This window comes from Schistocerca piceifrons, chromosome 1 (genome assembly GCF_021461385.2).
Source record: "Schistocerca piceifrons isolate TAMUIC-IGC-003096 chromosome 1, iqSchPice1.1, whole genome shotgun sequence".
Taxonomy (NCBI): Eukaryota; Metazoa; Arthropoda; class Insecta; order Orthoptera; family Acrididae; genus Schistocerca; species Schistocerca piceifrons.
In genome coordinates this window covers 1,155,153,747-1,155,174,901 of record NC_060138.1, presented here as the reverse complement: position 1 = coordinate 1,155,174,901, position 21,155 = coordinate 1,155,153,747, and positions in this window count along the sequence as shown.

The following is a 21,155-nucleotide window of genomic DNA, read 5'->3' as shown; positions in this document are numbered from 1 at the left end:
TCGCATTGCTAGTTGTAAGATTATTGTAAAAAGTAAGTCCCATTTGAACGTTTGTAAAATCATTTCATTACCAACAGTAAATATTTGAAGCGTTTTCAGAATATAAATAATTTTTGACAGCAATGTTGCATCACTGATTATAATCCATCTCAAAAACCATCAACATAAAACTTTGCAAAAATTTTATTGTTCTCAAGAAAAAGTGTAACTATGAATTACGTAACTTAAGTCAAATTAATTAAAGAATAACTTCAGCTTTGCTAATAAAGAATAACGTCAGCTTTGGTAATAAATAGAGCCACTTATTATGGCAGCCCACCAGCAGTTAATAAAGTATAGTAAAACAGAGTAAGTATATTCATGTCGCAGTTCGATGTGGCAGTCAGATGGGGATCCAGTAACAGTAAAAAAATGTAAGGAACAGTTTTGGGTTATTGCAGATAACGACTGAGGGCCACGACGACGACACATTCTATGTTTCGTCGAAATAATCAGAAAATCACTTTTAATAAGCAGCAATTAAATTTGTATGCGAAGATTGAGAAATAGAATAAATATCAAAGAGAAGATTTCATTTGTTATTATTGAGCGAGAGATAGAAATCCTAAGGAAAGGTTTCATAGGTTATTGTAAAAGGGAAGGTTATCATTAACAAAAGAGGTATAGAGGAGACGGGACGGTTTCAGTATTAAATCTCTCTTTATTTCATTCTGCTTCTCATAATGTTTATTTTCATTCTAAACAATCAGTTCAAGTAAGCCTCACATGTACTTACATAGTAGCTTATTTTTTCGTTTTTTTTTTAAAAAAAAAAGGTCGTGATGGTGGTATAGTTCGAAACATGTGCGTGCTGTATTTAATGTAAATTTCGGCCTAGAAGATACATTGAGGTATAATTGCTAGCCATACAAGTGAGCTGATTTTTAGATTAACTACTTTTTATGATAATATTGTTTTAGTTTATGGCCAAGGAATTCCCCCTGCTGGTGAATATTGTAAGCTAAAGTACAGCGAAGGTTATTTCTTACAGTGTTGTCCATCGTGATCTTAACCGTAGTAAATGTTGCAAACAACAATTTTAAACAATTTTAAACGCGGACTTGCATCTTGTCGCGGAAACTACTGCCGTATAGTCTCTGGTACAGTGCTGGCCTTGTTTCTGCAGGTAGTTTTGGGTTACAATACGCCCACGAAACTTAGGGAATTACGACATGACCCGCATCTTCTGTCACCGCTGATCGCCGGCGTTCCCGGCAGGAAGCCAACTTTGGCGACCCACTTAGCATTTCCCTCTGGGCGCTAAGAGCGTGTATGTTTTGCAGGAATATGTAAAGGAGTTCCTGCATTTTATAGGTTCGCTGCAGCTCAACTACGATTTTTTCCCCACTTCCGATAGATATCTTCGTATCTGTGGATTTCCATTTTTACATATCGCCTCCTTCAACTTGACGCTATCGCCCACCTTTACAGCCCTCTTGCGTCCTACTTGCGATGTGACCCACATAGTTCCCAACCACTGTCCGTAGAACTCACAGCTTCCCAGCTTCGTTTTCATCATTCTCTCGACTCAACACATTTTTGAATCTCTCTCCACGACACTTCTATACACTGTCGCTGTGCAACTTGTAACGCCGGAAATGCATATCCTCCTATTTCCATCTATTGTACTATAATTTGTTTTCCTTATTTTTGTTACCTGAATATATGACATTTCTGTCTCTTTATATATTGTAATTGTTTTACTGTTTGTATATATATATTTATGCATTTATGTCGATGTATAATTGGTTTGTTTCGTAAATATCATTTGTATTTTTACGCTGGGTCTTGCCTAGGGAAAACTGCTATCGAACGATTACATCGATAGGTCGTGTGAAGAATCAAAGTGTGTAGGATCTTTGGGAGTGTGAACTCTGCCGCGTGGGGCGCGGGCAGTGAGAGTCTGGCTGGAGTAGCGAGTGGAGCAGGTGTGTTGTGTGACGCTCCCGCGAGTTGCCGCGCTTTCGGGGTTTGGCAGCATGTAATTGCGCTCGACTCGCGATGATAGTTTCTGACATGGTGTCGCGGACGGGAAGCATTAGCTGGCGCACATCAAGAGCCCATTTCGCCTGGCGACCGTGTCGAGAAGAAGGCGCGCCAACATCCAGCTTCTGCAACAGCGACGGCCGACAATGAGTGACTGTCGCCACCTCCTCGATCGACGGCTTCAAACCTTCAATCAACCAACAAGGAAGACTAAAAGCACGTAAAGTTTCAGAACTGTATGGCAGACCTCAGCTTTTCAAATTGTTCCATTTGCCTCGCAATATTACAGCAACTTAGCATGAACCTTTGTTGCTCATTGTCCCAATTGCATTGCCAAGCAGGGTCCCTTCCTTTTCCGAAATGAACCCGAGTGTCGTTGAAATTCAAACGCCAGCATTAAAATAATATAATTAGATTTCACTGCTTTAATTTCAAAGTTCAGTAGCTGGCTACAATATTTAGGTTACACGAGCACATATTTAGAGTGCGAGTTTTGTTAGCATATTTTAGCTTAACTGTGACTGCAGCTCAGCTTGGTACGTACTAAATTTTACTATTGTTAATAGTTCAGAATCATTTAATTCAAGTTGAAAGTAAAATCTCTTGTTTCTAAATTGCGTAGAGTCAAGTTGCTTTTGAAATGATTGTTGAGGTAGTCCAAGACTAACCGTATTTTACTGGATTTCGATGTGCTTCAGAAAGAAAGCTCACTATTAACTTCAGTCACTAAATTAACTTTCGATTTTCCGGTTTTATTAATTCTTTTGCTAAATTAAGTCAGAGTGTAGCGAAATTTATTACTTCTGACAAACTTTCAGTTTTCACACTACACGTGTCAACCTTCAGTTGCCACGCTTCTAGTGTTAATTATATGTGTAATAACCTTTCTTTTCAGTTACTATAGTAATTGTCCTTAGGACTGGCGACCGTGATTTCCCCCAAATCTCAAATATCTAATTACCGCTAGTTAATTGTTAACGTAACGGCCGCACATTTACTTTCTTTATTAACTTTACCCCTTTTCAAAATTAATTTCCACCAGTTTCATTTGCATTTTTCCTTTCAATTAGATGTAACCCTTTCCTCCCTCTTTACCGATAGATTAACTTCGGTGACGATTGCTTTTCCCAAATTTCCATTAGGTACACGCGGTTTAATTTTTCACTGTCATTAAGGTCGATAAGTGAGGGGGGAGGTTACAAACTGAAACCCTAAAAGAATAATATTCGATGTATGCGTACAGAGCGGAACGGCTACATTCTGGGTGTACAGTGTCCTCACTCGTACTAGCTAAATACCAAAGCCATCTCACTTTAAATGGGGGTAAATTTGATACAGTGCTCGTATGTAGGAGGAATAAGTCCGGCAGTTACTTAAAGATTTAGCAGTCTACCGCTGTACTGTATCTCATCAATAAAATATCTAGGACAGTGTTGCGAAGTTATACGAAGTAGGACACACCAAGTGAATGGCGTATTGCTTAGCACACTGAGCCCACATTATGCTAGAGTGCGCGCTTCGTATGTCTGTCTGGCCACCCAGGTTTCCGTTTCCCGAAGTTTCTTTAAATCGTTAAGGATGATCTTTAGATGTCCAGCAGCAAGTTATGTCTCATGGCCGGCTCGCCCAACTGACAGCACACGATGACTTAAAACTTCCCTCTTCAGACATACCGGAGACTTTGTAGTAAAAACCCTGTTTAGTACTCCGGAGGTAGTCCAGGGCAATTATTACAGTTTACTGTTCCCTTTTTTTTTCTTTTCCAGTTGTAATATACCGATTTAGTATTAGTTAGTAAATGACTTGTCCATTAAATGGACGTTTGTCATTCTTCTGCATGAGTTGCATTCACAAGTAAATTCATTTTATTAAAATGTACACTCTGAGGCACAAAAATACGACGCATTACGAAGAAATTAACCAAATGGGACAAAATCGGTAGATGTGATGAACATATGCATACAAATGATTATAGTTTCAGAAAGTTTGGATGATTCATTCAAGAGAAAGAGCTTCAAAAATTGAACAAGTCAATAACGCATCGGTTCACTTCTGGTCTTTATGTAAGCTATTATTCGGCTTGGCGTTGATTGCCGCACCGAGGCTCGAACTCGGAACCTTGCCTTTCGCGGGCAGGTGCTCTACCAATCTCATTCTGATTGACAGAGTTGTTGGGTGTCCTCTTGAGGGATATCGTCACAATTGGTGCATTAGATCGACAAAATCCATAGCTGGTTGGAGGGCCCTACACGTAATTCTCCAAACGTTCTCAATTTGGGGGGGAAATCGTCGTCCTTGCTGCCCAAGATGGGATACGAACTGTGTGTAAGCGGCCATTATCTTGCTGAAATGTAAGCCCAGGATGGCTTGCCACAAAAGAGTAACAAAACGGGGCGTACAATATCGTCGTCTTACCTCTGTGCCGTAATGGTGCCGCAGATGACAACCAAAGAGGTCCTGCAATGAAACGAAATGACACCCCAGACTGTCACTCTTGGTTGTCGGGGCATATGGGGGGGCATCAGTCACCTCTCTATCCCACCACCGTCCGAGGCGTGTCCAGTTCTCCAGACACGTCTTTGCAGGTCATCGGGATCTAATTCGAAATGGGACTCATCACTGAAGACATACTATAGTCAACAGATTTCACGCCGAAAACGTATCTAGAGACTCCCCGGACTCCACTGGGATAATTCCTTCGAAGTGCGTGGATTTTTTAATTTTTTTTTTTAAGTTTATACCGAATCAATACTGTTGACACAATGACTTTTTCCATGGAATGGACGTTTGTCATCATTCATGAGGGAGTTCCATCGAAGAGTATATCACTTTACTAAAATATAATTTTTTCTTAGCTGATTTTCTTGAAGTTGGCTTCGATGTTTTCTCGTAGAGATACGATAACGCCGCAGGTCTGCTATGTACAAAGTACATCCACTGATTCGAAGGTACTGGAAGTTTAGTGAATCACTATCAACGAAATAAGAGGATATCAATTCTTCGGATATTTGTAAATTAACTCTTCAAATATCGGAATAACAAATTGTAAAATTCATTTGCTTCCTTGAACTATGCATTCCACTTACAATGTTAGGTTTTTATAGTAATATATACACGGCTAGTCTCCACTACTCCACACAACAACCTGTTAAGTGCTCAAAAATAAAAAGTACAAAGAAAACAGTTGAGGCAAGGAGGTTTACATCGTTGTCAAACACGGTAACTGCTAACTACTTAGCAAAACGACATTAATTTACAAATTTTTATGTTAAATTTTCAAAATTTATTTTACATGTATAAGATACAAATAGTTATGTAGGGAATAACCTATTTTAGTGGGTATAATTTTATACAAATATTAAAAGAATTCTAAATATGTCTCAGGCTTGATTACATCGCACCGCCCATCTAGTTATTGTCTGGAACTGCCGTAAACACAAAAAAATTCGTCAACCGGTTATAAGACTTCTTTGGTAATTTTATTATTTTCTTTTCGATATGTTGGTAGTACATTATTTAGTTTATTATAACTGGTATTCAAACATATATCAACTTTGTTCTATTAACTCCTTACATTTGTTGTTGGCGTGTATATTCACTAGAACCTAGGAGTACACTGTCATCAACTGTACAAAGGGTGTTGAGGTATATCTTACTATCACTGTTATCCTTGTTCGTTTTCTCTGTTTAAGGATCTCCAAACATCTTATAGGTGTGCTCAGAATTATTTAGATGACATTGCCTGATTATTTTTTCATTCCTGAAGTTTTTACAATCACGATAAAGTGTAATGGAAGCTGCAGTATTGACATGCATATAATTCGAGTACGCAATAGTTTGTTTGTCATGGGCAATGAGTGCAGATTATGTTGAAACTTTCTCATTCCCTCACTGCATGAGACACTGCGAAGATATTTGTAGGTTAACAGTTTGAGGGGAACAGTCATAGAAACATTCAAGGATAGTCTACGCTCCGTAGCGCGGAAACACCCAGATCATTCAGTAGTAGTTGGATGCGATTTTAATCTACCGAGTATAGAATGGGGGTCTATGTACTCACAGGAATTGGAATTGACAGACAGTCTTCTGGAATACTTTTGAAGACATTTGCCGAAAACTGCCTTCAAAAACTACTTAGTTAGACAATCCACACGCAGTGGACATATTTTATACCTTGTCGTTATAGACAAGTCTGACTTTATCGACAGTGTCAATATGGAAACAGGGACTAGTGAACATGATGTCATCACTGCGAAGAGTTTACTAAGGCTAATAAATCCATCAAGAAGACTAAGAGAGTATTTATGCTGGAAAAAGCAGATAGGCGGTTGTTAGCAACCCACTTAGACAATAACCGGACACCATTTAGTTCAAATGTGACGGACTTACAGGATTTATGGGCGAAGTTTGTACGGATGGTAAATCACGCTCTGTAGAAGTATGTGCCAAGTAAGTGGATTAAGGACGGAAAAGACCCTCCGTCATTTAATAATCAAATTCTGAAAATGCTAAAAAAAACACAGATTATTACACCCTCAGTTCAAAAAAGAACCCGCAAATGGCGACAGGCAAAAGTTATTAGAAAATCGTGCTTCAATGCAGAAGGCATAGAATAATTTTCACCGTCATACCTTAGCAAAAACCCTTATCGAGAACCCGAGAAATCCTTGTCACAGGGAAAATCACTAAATGTATCGAAGGCTTCTATCCAGTCTGTGCTGGCAATAGAAGACAGAAAAACAAACCTGCAGGTTTAAATCCTCGTGTAATAAATGATTTAAGCAGGAAGATCGTACAAACATATCGTCTTTTGTCCATCGCACGGACTCGCGCATGCAGGAAATAGAAAGAGGCATCCCTGGCGTGAAATAGCAACTGACAGAGTTGAAACTGAATATGTCTCCAGCTCCAGACAGAATTCCATTTCGGTTTTACAGAGGGTACTCTACGGCAATAGCGCCTTACTTACCTTGCATTTATCGCAAATCTCTCGCCCAGCGCAGTCCTAGGCGACTGAAAAAAAAGCGCACATGACTCTTGCGTATACGAAAGATCGGACCCACATACTTACGTACCGCTATTCTTAACATGGGTTTGTTGCAGAACTGCACGCTTTCTGAGCTCGAAGTGCGAAGCCGTTCTGTTCACTAGAAGACCGAAGCTACTGCGCAAACATCAACACTGCAACCCCGTAACACTACATGCACGCCAATACGTTTCCGCGAGAAGGTCAAATACCTCGGGGTCTGGCTGGACCGGAAACTACTCTGGGGGGACCACATTCAACACGTGACCAACAAAGCAAAGGTGAGGCTCAAACAACTCTACCATGTGCTTAACAGGCGTAGTAAACTGAATAGGAGGGAGTCCAGGTCCATGTACATGACACTTATTCGACCCCTGATGACGTTCGCAGCCCCTGTCTGGGGATACGCTGCGCCCACACGCCTGCGCCTCTGCAGCTCATACAGAACAAAGTACTCAGAATCCTAAGCAACGCTCCGCGCTACACACGCACCGCGGATGTTCACCGGGAATATCGGCTACGTACCATCTTACAGGTATTCCAAAAACTCTCCACACGACTGTACAGAAACACGCGACACTCGTGTAACCCGTTTATCCTTTCTCTGGGTAACTACGACCACAACCAGAGATGGAAACATAATAGACCAAAGACACTATTAGCAAGAAACTAAACATCTATGGTCCATAGCACGCTAACACGACAGTACTGACGAGCCCCTGCAACACAGCTACTACTGGCAACCCCAGATGCTCGACCCGCCGAAAAACAGGCAATCGCAGAGAAACCGTACTGTACACAGCACACAAACCAGCCACACACACCCCCTACACTGTGAGCTGACCTATGGCCGATCGCCCACTAATGTACGACGACCTTGAACTGTTACAGGGACGCAGCAGCTGCAGCAAGCCCTACAACGAGCACCCGCAACGACAAAGGTAACGATCACAATACCTCGCACTAACATAACCACACCTTGCATGCACTGTCGCAGCTAGCAAGCCGCTACTGCCCTTACTACCCGTCCTACTGTCGCAGGGGTTTTTTTTTCCCTTGGCGCTTGCCTTGGCACTTTTTTCCCTCTGCCCTTACAAACCGCTACCCTTCGATCGCTTTCGTCCACTTTCTGTCTCCTGATGGACCATGTCAGTGAGTAATCCTACCCAGACGCAACATCACAGCCCGCATCCTGTGACTCCTGATTCAAAAACTAGCATGTTATACGGAGGTGACAGTAGAATTTTTGGTTTGGTCACCACGGTGGTGTGGGCGTGGAGGGGCCCCATTCTTTATAAAAATAAACTCGACTATAATAAATTTCCTAGAGGCACCAAAGCTGCTGTCCACAAATCAGCATGAGTTAGAAGGCATCGTTCGTGCGAAATTCAACTTGCCCTTTTCTCATATGATGACCTCAAATCGTGGATGAAGGGCAACAGGTAGATTCCACATTCCTAGATTTCCAGAAAGCACTTGACGCGGTGACTCACTGCAGAGACAGTTGACGAATGACCGGGCGTACGGATTAAGTCCCCAGATCTGTGGGTGCTTCGAGGACTTTTTAAGTGATAGAACCCAGTACGTTGTGCTCGGCTGTGAGTGTTCATCACAGCTTAGGGTAGCATCAGGAGGGCCCCATGGAAGTGTGATAGGACCGCTCTAATTCTCTGTGTACATAAATAACCTGACCGACAGAGTGAGCAGCAATCTACGGCTGTTTACTGATGAAGCTGTGGTGTGCGGGGAAGGGTCGTCTTTCAGTGACCGTAGGAGATTACAAGGGAAGTTTTTAGTTAATGTGGTGAGCGGCAGATTCCTCTACATGTAGAAAAAAAGTAAGTCATTGCCGACGAGTAGGAAAAAAATTCAATAATGTTCGAATGCAGTATCAGCAGAGCACTGCCTGACAGTCACGCTGATTAAGTACCTACGCGTAACACGGCAAAGCGACATGAAATGGGCCGCGCGGAGTAGCCCCGCGGTTTGAGGCGCCATGTCACAGATTGCGCGCCCACTCCCGCCGGAGATTCGAGTCCTCCCTCGGGTATGGGTATTTGTGTTGTTCTTAGCGTAAGTTAGTTTAAGTAGCGTGTGAGTCTAGGGACCTATGACAAAAGCAGTTTGGTCTCTTAGGAATGGTTGAAATGGCTCTGAGCACTATGGGACTTAACATCTGAGGTCATCAGTCCCCTAGAACTTAGAATTACTTAAACCTAACTAACCTAAGGACATCACACACATCCATGCCTGAGGCAGGATTCGAACCTGCTACAGTAGCGGTCACGCGGTTCCAGACTGAAGCGCCTAGAACCGATCGGCCACACCGGGTGGTTCCCTTACGAATTCCCACACATTTGAACATCTGAACGTGAAATGGAACGCGCTCGGAAGGACAGCAGTATGGAAGGGTGAATGGTCGACTTTGCTTTCGTGGGAGAATTTTGGGAAGTGTGTGGACCTCTGGTTCGAATCATTGTTGAATACTGTTAGAGTGTTTTGGATCCGTACCAGGTGGCATTAAAGGAAGACATCGAAGTAATTCAGAGACGGTTTGTGACGTTTGTTACTGGTAGGTTCGATGAGCACGTAAATATTACCGAGATGCTTCGTAAACTCAAACGGGAATCCCTGAAGGGGAAAAACGGCGTTCTTTTCGCGAGACACTACTGCAGAAATTTAGAGAAAGGCATTTGAGACTGACTGCAGGTGGATTCTACTACCGCTGACATACATTTTGCGCAATGACCACGAGATGTTTATTGACAGTCACTTTTCCCTCGCTCTCTTGCGAATGGAACAGGAAAGGAAATGACTAGTGGTAGTCTCCGCCATGCAACGTACGGTGGCTTGCGAAGTACGCTTCTAGATGTAGATGTAGAACTCACGTCATTAAGAGCAATATCTGGAGCTCAGGAACTGTACGTAATCGCAACTCTGCAGTCAAATACTGGCGGTGAAAGTTCCCTCCCCAACTTGGATTCGAACACCGGCCGCGGTGGCCGAGCGGCTGTAGGCGCTTCAGTCCAGAACCGCGCGAATGCTACGGTCGCAGGTTCGAACCCTGCCTCGGGCATGGATGTGTGTGATGTTTTTAGGTTAGTTAGGTTCAAGTAGTTTTAAGTCTAGGGGACTGATGACCTCAGATGTTAAGTCCCACAGTGCTCAGAGCCATTTGAACCGTTTGGATTCGAACCAGCGGCCTGCGAGCCGAATCAACACAGAAGCGTGAGTTGGCGATTTGGCCTGCAGAACTGAATGTCTGATTCTCTGATAGTGCTAAATTCTCTGAATAAGTACTGAATTTGCTATTTGATACCGGTACGTCTCGTAAATAGGTTTGTTGAAGACGTACGCGGCATTTCATCAAGATGTCACAATAATATCAATTAGTCAAGCGTCTCTGACAAGAGACACCCAACTGGTTTAAGTGAAAAACTCCGACGAATGGGATCTCTTCGAAGTCAGGCGGGAGAGGTTTCTGCTCCGCACACGGCGCCACTCAACGCAGGCTAGATACGGCGCGGCACGAAGAACTCGCGCTGATGAACGCGCCCGAATAAAAAGAAAATGAAAATTCGCTTAATCGGGGACGCTGCGCGCTGCTTCATCCGCCGCGGCGGCGACTTGCGAGACCGAACAAGGAGCCTTAATGGCGACGCCGGCGTCTACGGCGTCGGTGACGGCGGCGTCGGCGTCGGCGGACGCGACAGTCGACGGCTCATCCGGCGCGCGACAGCTCCTTTGATCACGGGATTACCGCCTTCCTTCCCTGCCTCCAGCCGCCCCAGACCACCCAGCTCCTCCGGGCCGCGGGCTTTGACGCTCCGTGACGCTGGCGGAAGTCACCACGCGCCGGTGGCCAAACTCTTGGACGGCGCAGCGCCGCTGGCGACACCGTGAGGCCTAGCTTCCTTTCTAGCCGCAGTCCCCCCCCCCCTCCATCCCCCTTTCCATTCCCTGCTTCCTGACCCCTCCTCTCCGTCATCTCGTTCCTAAGGACGCGTTTCCTCAATCACGGTCGACATCTTCGCCGGCGCAATGAGTCTCTTCCGCCGCGGGCGTATTTACTTGCCCGCGGCCGTAATTATTCCTCGCGTGCGCTGTTTCCTCGTTTCACTCTCATCCGGGCTTCCTCGCTGTGCACCGGGCTAAGGCGTAATTTCGGGAAGCGGCGCTGACGTCATGTTCATCGATTCTGACAAACGTCTCTCCCCTCACTAATTGTAACTCAGTAAGATAAACAGGCAACTAGGTACTAACAGCACACATACACTGATCAGCCAGAACATTATGACCACCGACCTACTATCGATATAAACCCGTTTAGGCGACGCCCAAGAGAAGTCTACTATAGTATCAAACATAGGTTTAAATTTGAGGGAGATATTTCTGAGAAAGTACTGTAAGACGTCGTGGTCTCCCGACCTTCATTGCTTACATATTCAGCCCCCACAATCATATTCCGCACCTCAAGACGCTTCATTCGAACCCAAACTCGATAAGATAAAGTAGATGTTGTATGGATTCATGAAAACAATATGCAGATAACTAGTAAATTGCAAGTGCACACTGAGATTGAAATACTCGAGGCTGGCATACATACACACATTCAATACACGACGGTCGCATGGGCTTTTAGTTCAGGAGTAGCAAACCGCACGCCGGGGTGCCGGTCTCTTCAGAGGACGAGTCAACCTATCTACGTCGGCCGGCGACCGCCCGTAGAGCAGACAGCGTTTGCCAGAGTGAAAGGGAGAATGACCCCCTCTTTGGCTTAAAAGCAAATTCCGCTACATTGTGTGGGAGCGTCCAACCTACGCATTCTTTACAAACGTAGCACTCAGTTTCAGAGGTTTTCACAGGGAGACAGCAAACGCCAAAAGCCGATAGCACAGATTTCCGGATAGGTCGCCTTAAACGAAACGTTATTCTCCCGTTTTAGAAGAGCAAAGCTGATTGGCAGACGATATTCCTGATGCCTGGAGCTGAAGGAGTAATGGAAGAGTGGCGTGGAGAGGGGCCGTTCCGTTGTCACTCTTGGATCGAGAACACGTAACGAGAGCATGTGCGCTCGTACGTGTACTCAAAGAGCGAGGAACAAGTCTCTCCTCAGTACTTCACTGGGAGAGCACCTCTGTCGAGAGCGAATCATAGTGGGACTCTATATTGAGGCGTTGCGATTAAGCATTGTTCACTGTGTTGACCGCCACACTTATTGTGTGGTGTGAATGGACAGAGTTATAGTTAAATGCCTGTGAGCGAATTTTTGAGTGGCATCGCGGTGGACTGGTTATATGACCGGTGTACCACGCCAACAGTTAGACTAGGGGCGAATAGGAGTCCTTGACTTCATCAAGGCGTAGGGAGAGTTTGATTGGCGAAGGTCAATCCAGATAGAATGAGAGTTGTCTTATTTGTCAGCAGCGAGCGGCGCAGACAGCAGTCATCGCAGCTTACAGTATTGTGCGCTACAGCTCTTGCGAGCCCCATATTTCCTCCACAACAGTTACTTCACTGCATTTCACATGTGAGAGCCTCGACCATACCTAGCAACATTCTAACGGATAATCATTCAAGTTGAGTAGGTGCGGCTCTCAGCCATTCTCCCAAGTCGATAACAATCTTTAACTTTGTATAGAAACTTCATAAGCGAATCTTAAGAGGTGACTTCACATTCCGAAAAGAACCCGGAAATAACTTGTTCAGTTCATAACTAAAAGTGCCATTGTGATTTCTCAGAATTTTTGCAAAATAAATAATTTTCGTTAGTTTCATGTTTTTCTTACACTAACTAGCACTACTCCAGTACCCAAGTATCCCACTAGTTATGTAATAAATTTTGTGAATTTTTGTGTCATTTCCTTACAGCAGATGACTCTAGAAGATATTTATTGCTGAAAGTATTTCAGGCATTTCTCTTTAGAACGTTAGGAGCGTCTGTCTGACTTCTGTAGTAGTGTGGGCGTGGAAATTACATCTTGCAGGAGCCACAGGGTAAAGGGTACATCTCAGATTAATCCGTTGCATAGAATGACAGAATAGCACCCATACGATCACAGAAAATGGTGATCCTCCAAGGATAGGTAAAATAGGTAAGCTACCAGGATACGAAAGTGTCAGGATAGTTAGGTACAGCAGGTCGCAGTAGTATCACTTTGAAGAACTTTCTTTCATGTATTAAATAGCCATTTGCAAAGACTGGGATCAGAATAGATACAGGTAGTGAAGAAAGTAGAATTGTAGGGAAAAGGGCGTGTGTTATTGAGTTGAAAAATTTTGCATTACGATTTTTGTATAGCTGTCAGGGTATAGGATATTCAGGTGATAGGCACAGACGCAGAGTGACGCAGAGACGCAGTGTGACGCAGCATCATATAAATTAGAATTAAGAAATAACCTTTTCTCCCTTTGCAAGCGCACAGGTGGAGATTGGAGACTGTAGCAGAGCAGACAGAACATTAGCCGAGAAGTCACGACGTTGTTGTTGTTGGTTCAACCAATTGGTAAGTGGTCGTACTGTTTTGTAGATAGGGTTGTGGTGTGTTGAAAGAATTTCCATATTAAGGAGACCACAAGCCAAAAGCTTACGTGAGAGACAGCAAGTAGACAAAGTGGGGGAGAATCAACCAGATAGACAGCAAGTAAACGAGCTTATTGAGAATAGGACAGTAGGTGAACCTGAGAATAGGACAGACGGTGAATCGGACAATAGGACAGTCGGGTAGCTGCTGAATCTGCAGGCGCAGTTAGACTGGGATAAAATTGAGACAGATCAGACACATGGGAATCGAAGGGACGAGAACATCGAATTTCCAGAATATGAAATTCCAGGTAGGGCACATTCTGAGCCAGAAATAGACAGCCCACGTAGGAAATGGCAAAGATTAGAAGCGAAACGAGCACAGGAAACGCGTTAGTTTGCCGCATATTCAGGGACAGAATACGCGTCAATACAGTCAATGAACCGGCAGTTAGCTAACGTTCAAAGAGAAGTAGGTAGTGAGTAAGAGGGGGAACATTTAGAATACGTCGAACCTATCGTACACATTCTAAATATGCCCCAACAACAGACATAGAATTTTGCGGAGTTACGAGCGCCACGAAAAGGTTCCGTAACAGACGCAACTGTACCTGCAAACACAAGACATACACAACAGAGAGGGCAGAATGCGGAGTTGTTTGCGCCACGTAATGGTTCAATGACAAACGCAACTAGTCCTTAACACAGACAGCACGGGTTATTGCAGTTATCAAACTTAGAAACGCCACAGCATAGCCCAGTAAACGACGTAACTGACCGAGTAGAAAACAATAGATCGAGAATACATAGTTCAGCAGAAGGTAGTGTTACAGGACAGGACGCGATCATGCAGATATTACAAAAAATGAACGCTAGTACGACGAAAGAGAATCAGGATATTAATACACAGATAACGAAACAGAATACTCAGATGACAAAACAGTATCAGAAATTGAAACAGGATAATCAGGCTATTAAGACACAGATCCAACAGGTTAAAAATCCAGATGGAAGAAGGGATCGCCAGAATTGATAGTCAGATCACTCAGATAAACAAAGACGCGAAAGAATCTAGAGAAATAATTCAGGTACTAACACAAGGTCGGCAGCAATTACACACTGACGTGGACAAGGCCCAATTGGACATCGTAAACGTTGACAAAAAGGTGGAACGTTTTACGAAAAAAACCACTCGAATAGCAATACAAATTTCGGAAGAACCAGCTATTCAAAGCAAGGTCGCAAAGGTTGAACTGAAAAAATATGATCATCGGATCAATAAAATAGAACTTAAAAACAAAGATCAGTTTGAAAAGCTTCGAACAGAGTTGATACAAACTATCGAAGAGAAGATCGAGACCGATTACACCTGTAGCGAAACAACTGACACGTCAAGCATTAATTCAGTACACGTACACGCGCCCTCTAAGATAGTTGAAGTAGTACCAAGGCTACACGTAACACTGGCGCAGAAATCGAAACAGAAAACCCTGATTAAAGTAATACATGACATGCCACAGGACCAGGCACAGTATCTAGAAAAACGGAACACATACATTCAGCCGATACCAATCGAAAGACAGGCAACTGAACCAGTAAATCCAACGACACAACATAATACCAGCACAGGTACTATACCACGAACGCCGAGAGTAGAAACAGACGAACAACACCTTTGTTTACCAATGATACGATATGACGCGGATATGAGTCAGGAAAATGAGACTAGGCAGACAGGCAGTAGATTACCAGAGAATAAACACAAGCAGTGGCAGATTCTTTGAGTCCATGAATCAGCCACAAACCGGATTTATGAGTAGATATGATACAGACCACTTCCTTACAGTTAGAAAATTTCAACATTTCAAGGAAGAAGGAGGTAGCTTGCATGCACGCACATTCATCGATCAGTTTCAAGTAGGCTTACCAAACCACTGGAGCGTAGCTCACAAACTTGACTTCATTTGTGCACACATGCCAGGGACAGTAACAGAGGTGATGCAAAAGATCGCGGCTACCTGTACGTCTTACCTACAGTTCAGAACAGCATTTCTCGAAAGATATTGGTCTAAGGAGGCGCAAAACAAAATTAAATACGAATTACTTCAGATGACACCATATGAAAACTCAGGAGAGAAAAGCGTGGTAAAATTCTTTGATGCAATGGACAAAAAGAATCAATGCCTAGACAGACCATACAGTAACGGACAGCTGATGCGTCTATGTAGAATGAAATTACCGGTAAAGTATCAACAGGCGACAGTAGGAAAAAATGAAAATACCGAAGAATTCAAAAAGGTTTTAAGGAAACTTGAATTTAGGTTTAATGAAGACGAGGTGAAAGAAAACTGAAAGGAAAGGGAACAGCAAACGGAGAGGACTAGGAACGAATATTCCAATAATAATAATCGTAATCCTAACACCAATAACTTCAGGCAACTTAACAGACAAGGACAGTGGCACAATGAAGACAACTGGCATAGAAACGATAACTAGAATAATTGGTACCGAAATAGGAATGGTAATGGACACTCATACAGTGGTAGATATGGGTTTAGGAATCAAAATGCCAACGGTCAAGGGTACTTTGAAACAGGTCATGATGTTAGAAACAGCAACTGGCGAGACCAGAGCGCGAATAATTACAGTGGAAACAATGGTCCACAGAGACAAGAACGACACAGCAAAGAGAAATCAGATGTAGAATTTTGGCCACCGAATACTGCAAAACGTAAAGATTGAATTGAAAAATGCGGAAGAGGTTAGGCAAACTAACGTCCACCCTATCTTATACTAACCACTAAATAAAAGTTAAATTAACAGATCAACAGAACAACAGATTAATTAAAACAAAAAGAGACACAATACACACTAACAATCTCTTGTAGTAACAAGTACACTACAACATGCACACAAACAATAAATGGTACACAACAATTAAAAGAATGAAGAAGTGGTAGGCTATAAAAAGGATAAATATATGCTTTAATTAAATTATCACATGAGAAATAAATAATAATTTTCTTCACTTTTATATACATTGCATTGTATAGAGTCAAAATCTCTTGTTGTTTGTATAAAACAAAACATTGTAAAAAAATTTTCTACACGAAAAAAGGGACATCGCCACCAACACCAATCACCAGCTCCCTTAACACCAGATGCTTCGAGATAGCGACGGAGAAGTTACAGACATGTTGAGAAAGCACTTAGGGCAATAACAACATCATGAAGACCAACTCCACACTGGAAATGCAGGTTGCAACCAGGTTGGACTTCAGGAGGACAATGCGCAGCACAGACATTTCATATGTCACGACACTGCTACACAATGGAAGACCGTGGGGAGAATGATAATACGATGAGACGACAATGAAGGCACAAAAAATTACTAAGATCTACAAACTCATCAAGTATCATTTGGAAAGGCAGTCAGATCCTACAAATCCCATATCACTCCTACACTAAAATTCACATATTCCTAGCTCAAGAAGAACAGAAGAATGCAAAAAACAAGAGAAGAACAGAAGATACAAGATGAAGAAGGACAGAAGACAGCAAGATACCTTTCTCTCCTATCCTAAAAAGCAAATTGCTACAAACGTCTTTCCATGAACTTTAAGGCATAGCAACTACTACAATCACCTCTCCAAAAATAAACCTTGAATCGTCAAACAGATACAAGCGAACGGCAAACGGAATATTAAGTAGTACCAACGAACATTATCTAGAAATAGATTCAGCAAAATGAACAGTATTCTCCCTACCACATCATCAAATTGCCATACCGAACCAGGTGTGAAGTACCAAGATGTCACAGCACAATATTAGATGACGATCGTCGGAAGTCAACTACAATCATCGAACTGCCATACTGTCCCAGGTGTGACAGCAAAGGAGTACCAAGACATCACTGTTTGTGCAGTAAACCACGGTCATCATAATCTGTTAAAAGTACCACTCCATGATGACAACGTCAACAAGTAAGATCCGGCATCGCATGCTAGAGTGCTTCTCTCGTGATTTGTGACACCCATACAAATGAGTCGACGCCTTCCAGTATTTCAGTGGGGAACATCAAGCATGGAAACTGACGCAGCACAAAACGAAAAGACTGATAAAATACACATTGAGAGTTAAGAAAATGATATATTCCTTTTTTGTAAAAGTAATTATTATATATATATATATATATATATATATATATATATATATAATGTGATAGAGACCTTAAAAAATTATGTAAAGAAAATTAATTACTGTAAGTAGATAATCTAAAAAATCCCTGTATAGCCAAGTTAGTTTTTTATATAAAAAAGGTTTTGGTTAATCATAGGTTGAAACAGGATAGAATAAAGAAAAAAACACTTCTTCACTCTTAAAACAGTGACGCAAATAATGCCTACATAAATAAAACAAAGTCACGCAACAGAGCTTTTGCAAACATTCACGCGAAGCTCAACTAATGAAAAGATATAACTACACTAAAACATGATACACTGTACACTAACTAGTTAAGAAAAATTAATATTGTAAAAACAATTTTTGGAAATGTAAAAGAAAAACAGAGACATGTACTGGCCACGACAAAGAATAATAAACTTTGTAAAGTCTATATTAACCTAACAACAAAACATAAATTTTACAATTAAGAAATAGAAACAATAGCTATAAAGAAATCATTAGAAAAAATCGTTAAGAGAAAAGTTTATTGGAAAATCTAAAAGAACAATTTTTGCCTTACTTTGTCAATGTTTTCCTCGGCATTAACAAACCCCAGACAAAAATTTTGTCAGAAGGAGGGAGGTATGTAAGACGTCGTGGTCTCCTGACCTTCATTGCTTACATATTCCGCACATCAAGACGCTTCATTCGAACCCAAACTCGATAAGATAAAGTCAATGTTGTATGAATTCATGTAAACAATATGCAAGTAACTAGTAAATCGAAAGTGCGCACCGAGATCAAAATGCTCGACGCTGGTGTACATACAAACATTCAAGACACGACAGTCGCAGTGGCTTTTAATTCGGGAGAGGCAAACCGCACGCTGGGGGGCCGGTCCCTTCAGAGGATGAGTCAACCTATCTACATCGGCCAGCAACCGCCCGTAGAGCAGACAGCTTTTGACAGAGTGAAAGGGAGAATGACCCCGTGTTCGGCTTAAAAGCAAATTCCGCTACATTGTGTGGGAGCACCCAGCCTACGCATTCTTTACAAACATAACACGCAGTTTCAGAGGTTTTCACAGGGAGACAGCAAACGCCAAACGCTGATGCTACAGATTTCTGGATTGGTTGCCTTAAACGAAACGTTATTCTCCCGTTTTAGAAGAGCAATGCTGATTGGCAGACCATATTCCTGATGCCTTGAGCTGAAGGAGTAATGGAAGAGACCAAAAGATATACTCCTTCACGTTTGGCGTGGAGAAGGGCCGTTCCGTTGTCGCTCTTGGAGCGAGAACACGTAACGAGAGCGTGTGCGCTCGTACGTGTACTCAAAGAGTGAGGAACAAGTCTCTCCTCAGTACTTCACTGGGAGAGCACCTCTGTCGAGAGCGAATCGTAGTGGGACTCTATATTGAGGCCTTGCGATTAAGCATTGTTCACTGTGTTGACGGCCACACTTATTGTGTGGTGTGAATAGACAGAGTTATAGTTAAATGCCTGTGAGCGAATTTTTGAGTGACATCGCAGTGGACTGGTTATATGACCGGGGTACCACGCCAATAATTAGACTAGGGGCGAATAGGAGTCCTTGACTTCATCAAGGCGTAGCGAGAGTTTGGTTGGCGAAGGTCAATCCAGACAGAATGAGAGTTATCTTATTTGTCAGCAGCGAGCGGCGCAGACAGCAGTCATCGCAGCTTACGGTATTGTGCGCTACAGCTCTTGAGATCACATCTGCCTGAAAATGACTTGCAAGTTCGTGGCGCCCTCCCTTGGTAATGCTGGAATTCAATATGGTGTTGGCCCACCCTTAGCCTTGATGACAACTTCCACAGGGATGTTATTGTCGCGTAATCACTCCGCCACAGGCCGTGCATTATGAACAGGTGCTCGATCGTATTGAAAGATGCAGTCGCCATACCCGAAATGCTCTTCAACAGTGGGAAGCAAGAAGGTGCTTAAAACATCAATGTAGGCCTGTGCTGTGATAGCACTGCGCAAATTGACAAGGGGTGCAAGCCCCCTTCATGAAAAACACGACCACACCATAACACCATCGCCTCCGAATTTTAGTGTGGCCCTACACACACAGGTAGATGACGTTCACCGGGCAATCACCATGCCCACACCCTGCCATCGGATCGCCACATTGTGTACCATGATTCGCCACTCCACACAACGTTTTTCCACTATTCAATCGTCCAATGTCTACGCTCCTTACACCAAGCGAGGCGTCGTTTGGTATTTACCGTTGTGATGTGTGGCTTATGAGCAGCCGCTCGACCGTGAAATCCAAGTTTTCTCACCTCCCGCCTAACTGTCATAGTACTTGCAGTGGATCCTGATGCAGTTTGGAATTCCTGTGTGATGGTCGGGATAGATGTCTGCCTATTACACATTACGACCCGCTTCAACTCTCGGCGGTGTTTGTCAGTCAACAGATGAGGTCGGCCTGTACGCTTTTGTGCTGTGCATGTCCCTTCACGTTTCCACTTCGCTATCACATCGGAAACAGTGTACTTAGGGATGTTTAGGAGTGTAGAAATCTGACATACAGACGTATGACACAAGTGACACCCAATCACCTGAACACGTTCGAAGTCCGTGAGTTCCGCGGAGCGCCCCATTCTTCTCTCTCACGATGTCTAATGACTACTGAGGTCGCTGATATGGAGTATCTGGCAGCAGGTGGCAGCACAGTGCACCTAATATGAAAAACGTATGTTTTTGGGGATGTCCGGACACCTTTGGTCACATAGTGTATAATAAACAACGTCGTAAGAACGGCTGTAGGTGTTCCATTTTATGACATAAGTGAACGGCCGAAGTCCCTCAAACATCCAGTCAGAAGGATGAACATACAAAACGGTGAAACTACGATCAGGCATCGTGGGGTTGGGCGGCCACCCCTCATTACAACTGGCGAACGTCGTAAGCTAGGCCGACTGGTAAAACGGAACTAACATCATACTTTAATGCTGGACGGAGTAGAAGTGTGTCTGAACACACAGTGCACAGGACACAACTAACGATGGTCCTCCGCAGCTGAGGACCACTACAGCGGCTACTACGACTGAAATAGCCACGTGACCATCGGCACTGGCCGTTGCCGCAGCGGCAGAGCTTTGCATGGTCTCACGCATTCCGATACGGTCTTCATCACGTCGATGGAGGGAGCGAATCCGCCGACTTCCAGGGGAACAGCTCCTTGATACCTGTACTGCAGAACGGAGATGGCCGGCCGGTGTGGCCGAGCGGTTCTAGGCGCTTCAGTTTGGAACCGCGTGACCGCTACGGTCGCAGGTTCGAATCCTGCCTCGGGCATGGATGTGTGTGATGTCCTTAGGTTAGTTAGGTTTAAGTAGTTCTAAGTTCTAGGGGACTGATGACCTAAGATGTTAAGTCCCATAGT